The sequence below is a fragment of the Lutra lutra genome, chromosome 11 (genome assembly GCF_902655055.1).
Source record: "Lutra lutra chromosome 11, mLutLut1.2, whole genome shotgun sequence".
Lineage (NCBI taxonomy): Eukaryota > Metazoa > Chordata > Mammalia > Carnivora > Mustelidae > Lutra > Lutra lutra.
The window spans coordinates 44,995,105-45,006,928 of NC_062288.1; positions in this window are offsets into that span (position 1 = coordinate 44,995,105).

Consider the following 11,824-nt stretch of genomic DNA (forward strand, 5'->3'; position numbering starts at 1 on the left):
TGTTTCTAATTTCTGTTTGTTTTTTAGATATCACATATAAGTGATACCCTATATTTGTCTTTCTCTGATTTAGTTCACTTAGCATAATACCCTCTAGGTCCATACCTATTCTTGCAAATGGCAAGATCTCATTCTTTATAGATAAATAGTATTCCATCATATATGTATATATACCACACCTTCTTTATTCATTCATCTGTTGATGGATAGGAGTTGCTTCCAAATCTTGGCTATTGTAAATGTTTCAATAAACATAAGGGTGCACACATCTTTTTGAATTAGTGTTCCCTTTTCTCTGGGTACATAGCCAGTAGTGGAATTACTGGCTTGTATGGTATTTCTATTTTTGATTTTTGAAGAATCTTTGTACTGTTTACCACATTAGCAACACCAATTTACATTCCTACCAATAGTGTGTGAGGGTTTCTTTTTCTTCCCTCCTCACCAATACTTGTTATTTTTTGAGTCTAGCCATTCTGACAGGTACAAGGTGATATCTCATTGTGGTTTTGATTTTCATTTTCCTGATGATTAGTTGTGTTGAGCATCTTTTCATGTTTGTGACATTTGTATATCTTCTTTGGAAAAATGTTTATTCAGGTTCTCTATTTAAATCCGATTATATTTTGTGTTGAGTTGTATAAGTTAATTATATATTTTCAATATTAATCCCTTATTGAATATAACCTTTACAAATATCTTCACCCATTCAACTTGTTGTTTATTGATAAGCTTTTGCACAGAGAAGGAAATTTTTATTTTGGTGTAGTCTCAATAGTTTAATTTTGCCTTTTTTTCCCTTGCCTCAGGACACATATATAGAAAAATATTACTAAGGCCAATGTGAGGAAATTACTGCCTATGTTTTAGAGTTTCATGGTTTCAGGTTTCACATCCAGGTCTTTTTTTTTTTTAACATCTTTATTTTATTTTTTTCAGTATTCCAAGATTCATTGTTTATGCACCACACCCAGTACTCCATGTAACACATGCCCTCCTTAATACCCACCACCAGGCTCACCCATCCCCCACCCTCTCCCCTCCAAAACCCTCAGTTTGTTTCTCAGAGTCCACAGTCTCTCATGCTTCATGTCCCCCTTCTGATTTCCCCCAGTTCACTTTTTCCTTCCTTCTCCTAATGTCCTCCATGTTATTCCTTATGCTCCACAATTAAGTGAAACCATGTGATAATTGACTGTCTCTGCTTGACTTATGTCACTCAGCATAACCTCCTCCAGTCCCATCCATGTTGATACAAAGGTTGGGGATTCATCCTTTCTTATGGCTGTGTAATAAAACCATTGTATATATGTACCATATTTTCATTATCCACTCATCTGTTGAAGGACATCTTGGCTCTTTCCACAGTTTGGCGATTGTGGTCATTGCTGCTATGAACATTGGGGTACATATGGCCTGTCTTTTCACTACATCTGTATCTTTGGCGTAAATACCCAGTAGTGCAATTGCAGGGTTCTAGGGTAGCTCTATTTTTCATTTTTTGAGGATTCTCCACACTGTTTTCCAGAGTTGGCTGTACCAACTTGCATTGTGGAGAAAGAGGGTTCCCCTTTCTCCACATCCTCTCCAACACTTGTTTCCTGTCCTGTTAATTTTGGCCATTTTAACTGGTGTAAGGTAGTATCTCAGTGCAGTTTTGATTTGAATTTCCATCATGGCTAATTATGATGAACATTTTTTTCATGTATCTGTTAGCCATTTGTGTGTCTTCTTTGGAGAAGTGTCTGTTCATGTCTTCTGCTTATTTTCTGACATGATTATATGTTTTTTGGTTGTTGAGTGTGAGGAGTTCTTTATCATCTTGCATATCAGCCCTTTGTCTGTATTGTCATTTACGAATATCTTCTCACATTCCATTGGTTGCCTCTTTGTTGACTATTTGCTTTGCTGTACAGAAGCTTTTGATCTTTTTTTTTTTTTAAGATTTTATTTATTTATTTGAGAGACCAAGATCACAAGTAGGCCTAGAGACAGGCAGAGAGGGAGTGAGGGGGAAGCAGGCTCCCAGCTGAGCAGGGAGCCTGATGTGGGACTCAATCCAAGGACCCTGAGATCATGACCTGAGCTGAAGGCAGAGGCCTCAACCCACTGAGCCACCCAGGTGCCCCAGAAACTTTTGATCTTGATGAAGTGCTAAAAGTTCATTTTTGATTTTGTTTCCTTTGCCTTTGGAGATGTGTCTTGAAAGAATTTGCTGTGGCCGATGTCGAAGATGCTACTGCCTATGTTCTCTAGGATTTTAATAGATTCCTGCCTCACATTGAGGTCTTTCATCCATCTTGAGTTTATCTTTGTATATGGTGTGAGAGAATTGTCGGGTTTCATTCTTCTAGAACATCACTGTCCAATTTTCCCAGCACCATTTATTGAAGAGACTGTCTTTTTTTCACTGTATATTTTTTTCCTGCTTTGTTGAAGATTATTTGCCCATAGAGTGGAGGGTCCATATCTGGGCTCTCTACTCTTTTCCACTGGTCTCTGTGTCTGTTTTTGTGACAGTACCATGCTGTCTTGGTGATCACAGCTTTGTAGTAAAGCTTGAAATCAGGCAACGTGATGCCCCCAGCTTTTTCTTTTTCAAAATTTCCTTAGTGATTTGGGGTATTTGCTGGTTCCAAACCAATTTTAGGATTGTTTGTTCCAGTACTTTGAAAAATTCCTGTGGAATTTTGATCAGGACGGCTTTGAAAGTATAGATTGTTCTGGGCAGTATAGACATTTTAACAATGTTTATTCTTTGGTTCCATAGGCATGGAATGCTTTTACATCTTTTTGTGTCTTCACTTTCTTTCATGAGTGTTTTATAGTTCCTCAAGTACAGATCCTTTACCTCTTTGGTTAGATTTATTCCACGGTTCTTGGTGCTGTAGTAAATGGAATCAATTCTCTAATTCCCCTTTCTATATTTTCATTGTTAGTGTATAAGAAAGCAACTGATTTCTGTACATTGATTTTGTATCCTGCCACATTACTGAATTGCTGTATGAGTTCTAGTAGTTGGGGGTGGAGTCTTTGGGTTTTCCATATAAAGTATCTTGTCATCTGCGAAGAGAGAGAGTTTGACTTCTTCTTTGCCAGTTTGAATACCTTTTATTTCTTCTTGTTGTCTGATTGCTGTTGCCAGGACTTCTAGTACTATGTTGAACAACAGTGGTGAGAGTGGACATCCTTGTCATGTTCCTGATCTCAGTGGGAAGGCTGTCAGCTTTTCCCCATTGAGAATGATATTCACTGTGGGTTTTTCATAGATAGATTTTATGAAGTTGAGGAATGTTCCCTCTATCCCTATACTGTGAAGAGTTTTAATCAGGAACAGATGCTGTATTTTCTGTATTTTCAAATGCTTTTTCTGCATCAATTGAGAGGACCATGTGGTTCTTCTCTCTTCTCTTATTGATTTTTCTATCACATTGATTGATTTGCAAATGTTGAATCACCCTTGCATCCCAGGGATCAATCCCACCTGGTCATGATGGATAATCTTTTTAATGTACTGTCAAGTATCCTATTAGCTAGGATTTTGTTGAGAACTTGGTATCCATATTCGTCAGGGATCTTGGTCTAAAATTCTCCTTTTCAATGGGGTCTTTGCCTGGTTTTGGGATCAGGGTAATGCTGGCTTCATATAAGGAGTCTGGAAGTTTCCTTCTGTTTCTATTTTTTAAAACAGCTTCAGGAGAATAGGTATTACTTCTTCTTTCAATGTTTGGTAGAATTCCCCAGGGAATCCTTCAGATCCTGGCCTCTTGTTTTTTGGGAGGTTTTTGATCACTGCTTTAATCTCATTACTAGACACTGGTCTATTCACTTGTCAGTTTCTTCCTGTTTCAGTCTTGGAAGTTTATAGGTTTCGAGGAATGCATTCATTTCTTCTAGGTTGCTTAACTTATTGGCATATAATTGTTGGTAATAATTTCTGATGGTTGTTTCTATTTCCTTGGTGTTAGTTGTGATTTCTCCCTTTACATTCATAATCTTATTAATTTAGGTCCTCTCTCTTTTCTTTTGGATTAGTTTGGCCAGTGGTTTATCGATCTTATTGATTCTTTCAAGGAACCAGCTTCTAGTTTCATTGATGTGTTCTACTATATCTCTAGTTTCTAACTCATTGATCTCAGCTCTAATCTTAATTATTTCCCTTCTTGTGCATGGAGTTGGCTTAATTTGTTGTTGATTTTTCCAGTTCTTTAAGGTGTAAAGAGGTTTAGTGTATTTGGGATTTTTCAGTTTTTTGAGTGAGGCTTGGATGGTTATGTATTTCCTCCTTAGGATGCCTTGCCATATCCCATAGGTTTCAAACAATGTGTCTTCATTCTCATTGGTTTCCATGAATTGTTTAAGTTCTTCTTTGATTTTTTTGGTTGATCCAAACATTCTTGAGCAGGATGGTCTTTAGCTTCCAAGTATTTTAATTCCTTCCAAACTTTTTCTTATGGCTGAGTTCTAGTTTCAAAGCATTGTGGTCTGAGAATATGCAGGGAATAATCCCAGTCTTTTGGTATCAGCTGAGCTCTGATTTGTGACCCAGTATTTGGTCTATTCTGGAGAAAGTTCCAGGTGTGCTCAAGAAGAATGAGTATTCTGTTGTTTTAGGGTGGAATGTTCTGTATACATCAACGAGGTCCATCTGGTCGAATGTGTCATTCAAAGCTCTTGTTTCTTTGTTGATTTTCTGCTTAGATGATCTATTACTGAGAGTGGTGTGTTAAGATCTCCTACAATTAATGTATTCATATCAATATGACTCCTTATTTTGTGTAACTGTTGGCTTATGTAGTCAGCTGTTCCCATGTTGGGGACATAAATATTTACAATTGTTAGATCTTCTTGGTAGATCGTTTAAGAAGGATGTAGTGTCCTTCTGTATCTCTGATACTCTGTTGCCACTAATGGTCTTCTCCAGTCTTTAGCTTAAAATTTAATTTATCTGATATGAGACTCGCTACCCCAGCTTTCTTTTGAGGCCCATTGGCATGAAAGATGTTCTCCATCCCTTCACTTTCAGTCTGGATGTATCTTTAGGTTCAAAATGTATCTCTTGTAGACAGCATATGGACAGATTCTGTCATTTTATCCAGTCGGCAACCCTGTGCCGTTTTATGGGAGCATTTAGGCCATTCACATTGAGCATGATTATTGAAATATAAGTTTTTATTGACATCATGTTGCATGTGAAGTCCTTGTGTCTATATATTGTCTCTGTAAATTTCTGGTCTATGTCACTCTTGGGTTATTTCTTCTTTTATAGAAACCCTCTTAATATTTCTTGTAGTACTAGCTTGGTGGTCAAATAATCTTTTAAACCTTGCTGGTCTTGGAAGTGCTTTATCTCTCTGTCCATTCTGAATGTCAGCCTTGCTGGATAAAATATTCTTGACTGCATGTTCTTCTCACTTAGTGCCCTGAATATGTCTTGCCAGACTTTTTTCTGACTTGCCATGTTTCTGTGAACAGGTCTGACAAATTCTGATGGTCCTTCCTCTGTATGTAAGGAATCCCTTCCCCCTAGCTGCCCTTAAGACCTCCTGTCTGAATTTGATTCTTGAATTTCATAGTTAAGTGTCTGGATGTCTTTCTAGACTTGTTGATCTTGGGGGATGTCCTCTCTGCCTCTAGGACACAGACATTTGTTCCATTCCCCAGATTAGGGAAATTTTCATTCAGCATTTTCTTAACTATATCTTGTAGTCTTCTATCTCCACCCCCTCAGGGATCCAATAATTCTGACACTGGAATGTTTCATGGCATCATTTATTTCCCTAATTCTGTTTTCATGGCTTCTAAGCTGTTTGTTCCAGGCCTCCTCCTGATCCTTCTTTTTTATCCGTTTGTGTTCTGCCTCGTTACACTAGCTGTTAGAGTATTTAGATTAGATTGGATCTCATTGATAGCATTTTTAACTTCTGCCAGATCAGCTCTCCCTTCCTCCCTTAGAGATTCTCTGTTGCCACTAATGGTCTTCTCCAACCTAGCCATTGCCTGGATAATTGTTGCCCTGAATTCCATTTCTGACATGTTGTTTATGTCCATATCCAATACTTCTGTTGCAGAGGTCACAGTCTCTGAATTTTTCCTCTGTTAGGTGTTCCTCCTCCTAGTCATTTTGGTGAGGGTTGTTTGAAGGGATGTATAGCTGAAAGTATCAACCACGATCCAGTCAAGGTGCCCCTTGGAAAGTTTCAGAGCAATTGGAAGTCACCACCAAAAAGAGAGAAAAAAGGAAAAAAAGAGAAAAAGGGGGGGGGAACCCAGCCAAAATGAGCCCCTTTCCAAAGTAAGATTTATAAGGTCATAAACAAAAACAAGCAAGAATACTGACAAAATTAAAGGACAAGAAAGAAAAAAATCCCAGCTAAAATGAACCTCAAGAATAAGATTTATATAGTACAAAAACTAATACACAGAAACACTGACAGAAAAATAAGATGGGAAGGTGGTTATAAACCCTCAGTGTGGGGGAGGAAGATTATTTCAGTTCCTGGGTGTATCTTATCTTTGTTAAAGGACTCACCTTTCCAGAGATACAAGAAAATTATAACTGGTTTACGTATAGGGGTAGTATTAAATAGGGAAAAAGGATTACCTTGAAGCATATATCTATATATATTAAAAAGAAAAAAAGAAACACAGGTATATTTATGCAAAAAGTTCAAGTTAAAAAGTTATTATGTAATATGTTTTATTAAACATCTAGTGGTAGTGGTAAGTAGGTTAAAAAATAAAAGAATTGTGAGAATGAATTTTTTTAAAAAGGTGTATCTATAAAATATACAGGTTTTGGGACAATACCGGGAATTGTTTTCCCCTAATGTTAGTGTTTTACAGTTTTATGGGGACCCTGCTGTGGTTGTCCTGGCATTCTTTTTGGCTTGTCTTTTGGGGGAGGGGCCTGCTGAGTTGGTTTTCACCCAGTCTTGCCTGGGCTGAGTGGCCTTGTTGTGCTCTGTGGAAACCAGTTTTGTTTTGTTTTTTTTTTTTTTTAAGATTTTATTTATTTATGTGACAGAGAGAGATCACAAGCAGACGGAGAGGCAGGCGCAGAGAGAGAGAGAGAGAGAGAGAGAGAGGGAAGCAGGCTCCCCGCTGAGCAGAGATCCCAATGTGGGACTCAATCCCAGGACCCTGAGATCATGACCCGAGCTGAAGGCAGTGGCTTAACCCACTGAGCCACCCAGGCGCCCCTGTGGAAACCAGTTTTTCAGGCTTTTGTTCTCTGGAGATTTTTGTTCTTTGGTGACTTTTTGTGGCTTTTCTTTTCAGAAGGTCAGAGCAAAGTAAACTTCCCATACCCAGACCTCTGCTTCAGAGAGAAGCCCCAGTCTGTTCCCCTCTGGGTGGTCCAGAACACACAGACTCCCTCTCTGCGAACTCCACTGAACGTCACAGCCTCCACTGAACGTCACAGCCTCCCATCGGCGGTGCACACCCCAGCCACCATCCCCGCTGGCACCTGAGGCTCCCGCTTGTTTCTGCACCCCCGTGCCACTAAAACCACGAGCGCTATTGGTCCTGGGAGCCCGGTACTGGCGGCTGTCATTGCCGGGACTGAAGTCCGGAGCGGGGCCCACACTAGGTGCACTCACCCCTGGCAGCAGTGGTGGCGCAGGTCGTAGAAGGCTGTGGACCCAGGGACCTCGGGTAGGAGCCTGCGCCGGGCTCTCTCAGGCTTGGAGGGGGGTGCGCCCAGCCCCAGCAGTGGTGAAAGCAGTGGAAAGCTGTGGGCTCAGGGACCACTGACTGGGGCCCCCTGCTGGGCTCTCCCAGGCTCGGGTGGTTACCAGTTGTGACCACCCTGGGACCTTGGGTTTAGGTCTGTGCCTGTGGCCACCTGATTCCACCACTTGCCCCTTAAGACCCTTTGTTCTTTTTGAGTGCTTTTGACCAGACTCCCAAGTTAATGGTGGTCCCCAAGCACACGGCACTTTCGTATTGGGGTATTACTTTCCAATGGGTGGCTTCTAGTGGCTCCCTCCCTCTTCTATTTATCCTGCAATATCAGTCTGAGCACTCCCAATCCACTCTACCACTCCACTGATGATCTCCTGCCCCTGTAGAGATCCAGAAGTGTATAATCTTACATCTCGGGCTGATTTCATGGGTGTTCATAGTATTCTGGTGGATATTTAGCTCACTTCAGTCACATGTAGGTCTTGAATCTTTTGTGTGTGTGTGTGTGTGTCTAGTGTAAGGAGTAGTCCAGTTTCCTTCTTTTCCTTCTTTCCTTCCTGTCCAGTTTTCCCCAATACCATATATTGAAGGGACTGTCTTTTGCCCATTGTGTCTTCTTGTCTCCTTCTGTTTCATTGATCTACAGGTCTATTCTTGTGCCAGTACCATATTATTTTGATTCCTACAGCTCTGTAGTATATCTTAAATCTGGGATTTTGATACCTCCAACTTTGTTTTTTCTCAGGATTTCTTGGGCTATTTGAGGTGTTTTGTGGTTCTATACACATTTTAGGATTGTTTGTTCTAGTTCTGTGGAAAATGCGGTTGATATTTTGATAGAAATTGTATGCAATCTGTAGATTGCTTTAAGTAGTATGGACATTTTATCAATATTAATTTTTCTGACCGTTGAGTATTGAATATCCATTTGTATCATCTTCAATTTCTTTTATCCATGTTTTCTGGTTTTCAGAATGTAGGACTTTTCACTTCCTTGGTTTATTTTTAGGTATTTTATTTTTTGTGCTGAAATTACAAATGGAATTATTTTCTTAATTTCTCAGTTATTTTGTGTATAGAAACACAACTGATTTCTGTATATTTTGTATCCTGCAACTTTACTGAATTCATTTATAATATTTAATAGTTTTTTGGTGGCATCTTTAGTGTTTTCTATGGGATTGGGACTTTTCAAAACTCCACTTGTGACCAAAATGCTGTGGGATTTGCCTGAGGTGTTGCTGAGGTTTGGGAAACAGGCAAAGGCCATTTGACTTGTTTGAAAACAGCAATACACACAAGAAAAACAACAACAACAACAATAATTTTCTGGTGTACCTACTAAATTCAGCCCATTTTCTCCTTTTCCTCTCCCTTCCCCATCCCCAGAATGTTTATAAGATCATATGATCAAGGAGAAAAATATCCTTGTTAACATCCTTGTTAAACTAAGATTTTAAACTGAGATCTAAACTGAGATTCTTAAACTGAGTAATTCTCTCTGCCTTGGCAGAGAGATGCTATGGGGTAAGGTAGAGAGGGGAAAGGGAAGTCATCTGAAAACAAAAACAAAAACAAAAAACCCTGCAATATTGGAAAGCCTGACTGCATTTAAATGTTTTGTATGTATTTCCTTTCTTTTGAGACTAATTGACACTGTTGAGAACTGTACATTGAAGTGTATGTTGGCTTTTCTTTCAATATGTTCAGAGTTTTATGACAGATCACTAGAAACTCAGAAGAAGCAAATATAGAATATAGACTGGTCATGTTCCTATTTGGGTTGCAGGACATAAATTGGCAGTTGCAAAATAAGAACTGAAGTTTTTAATTAGTAATTAAAATTAGTAACTTGACTATATACATATATATAAGGAATAATTTGGGTGATCTGTTTTAAACATTTTTTCATCTAGATTCAGTTGTAATGAACAATATGGATGCATTTTTCATCCAGCATTTATGGCTAGCTGCATATTTTGAGGGGGTTCATATACTAAGTGTTTAAAGGGTTCTCTGCTTAGTTATATTTCAGCAAACAGCTATTTCAGAAAATGCGCTAAGCCCAAGCTACATGGGCAGTAATTTATCTAAGTTGTGCATCGCTTTCTGAATTTGTGCATCTTAATTACGGGGAATTGAGGGAATCTTAATTTCTTAATGTGAGCTTCTACCTCATTTTTAGGTTTGCTCTTTCATTGGTAGGAAGAGGCCTGTCTTCTGACTGAGGGGGCAAGAAGAGCTGGGCTCTGTTCCAGGGTGTCTTATACCCTCTGCTGGTGCTCTTTTGACTGGGAACTATGAGGTCATTTGTCCATAATGATTAATGTGGTGGCCTCAGCAGACTTATTAAGTTAAGGTTTGCATGTCTCAAACTTTCTCAGTTGAAGTTGTTGAAAAAAAAAGGAAAAAAAAAAAAGAAAGAAAAAGACTAAGGAACAGGCAATACAGTAGAAAAAGGTTTGGATAGTCACTGAAGTTTTGTTTTTTTTTTTAACCCATGTATGAACAGCAAATAATGCAAATGTAAAAAGTACACATGAATAGAATGAAAATGATTTCCATGTTTATGTTTGTCAGCAACATAGTTATTTACAAATAACCCATATGAAAATGTAAAAAAAGCATATTACATCTTCACATGCCATCTGTATTAACTGAATAAAGCTTAGTGACATTTTCAAATCTGTAGTTAATTGTACATAGACATTTTGTGCATTAAAAAAGAAATGTACATAATTTAAAATAAATTACACAATTTACAAAGTAATATTAACAAAAACTTCTTAGACAGCTGCCTCCTAACTTAAACAAAATAAATATTCAGGTAATTAAATTAAAAAAACACATTTAGGGGATTAAAATTTATATAAAGACATATTGCAAATTTAATAAAGTTATATTTTACAATGACCGATACTGATCTCTTCAAATCTCTGTGCTACAAAGAGTCAGGAAAAAGTACCAGAAAGGGAATCTTAATGTTTAATTTTTAAAAATAAACCTAGATAGACTGCTGAAAAATAGTTGTGAAAATTGCATTGAGGGTTCAAAGTAGATGCTCTAGAAACTACTGACTTAAAAAAAAAAAAAGTCTACAAAACACAATAAGACTGACAGTTATATTCTAAATAGAGATTTTGACCGCTGAAAACATGATTGCCACAAACTAAAAATAAAACTAATACTGCCCGTTTTAAGACCTGGCTTGGTAGAAGCATGAAAACCTAAAACTACAAAGTTAACTCTAGCCACTTAGGATTTGTTTTACTCATTTAATAATGTAGACATAACCATTTCCAGTGTTCTGCTGGTACAGAATTACGGTAATCACACTGCAAAACATCCTTTTTATAAAGAGTCAGGTTTGCTAGGCCCACACTCCAGCTTCAAACCCTGAAATCCTCTTCAGTCACGGCCACCTGAAGGTAAGGAGGGGGTGGGACAGGCAGGTGTTTTTGTTCTCACATTTAAACTAGCCCCACGAAAACTCACTTTTTGACAAGATGCTTCACAGATTTGTTCCTATACTGCTCTCCTTTCAACACCCTCAGTCTCAGTGGGGAAAATATCACACGAAACATATTTGAATTTGGTAATATTTTACAAATAGATCTCAGATCATTTTGGAGGCATGATTCTTGGGAATCTATTCAAAGTCCAAATAAGTCTAGGAACAGGCTGTCCTTTCAAAGGTACAGGCCTGCCTTACTGTCCTTTATGTCCTTCATGACCCCTTTGGTGGGTCATGAATACAGAAGCAAGGTAGAGATAGGAGCATACGGAGTCATACTAAATAAGAGTATAAAAAGGGACATATTTACAGAAGGTGTTTTTTTGACGGGGGCATGTCTTCTACATCTTCCGTTACCTTTTTACTCATGTCTTTAAGCAGTACATTTAGTTTAAATCAAGATGTTCACACTCCTAGTGACACTTTACTAAAGGTAAGAAATATAGACCTTCACCTTCCCCGCCCCCCACCACCTTATTTAAAAATTTGAGCATGTTTAGCAGAAGCTAGTTCTGAGAGAAGTCAGTAAGATTAAGTTGTAAGCAGACTAGAGACCAGAGGAAATCATTATAAAGAAGCAAAAGTATGATTTGGAGGAGGTAAAATAAATAAAACTGAGAG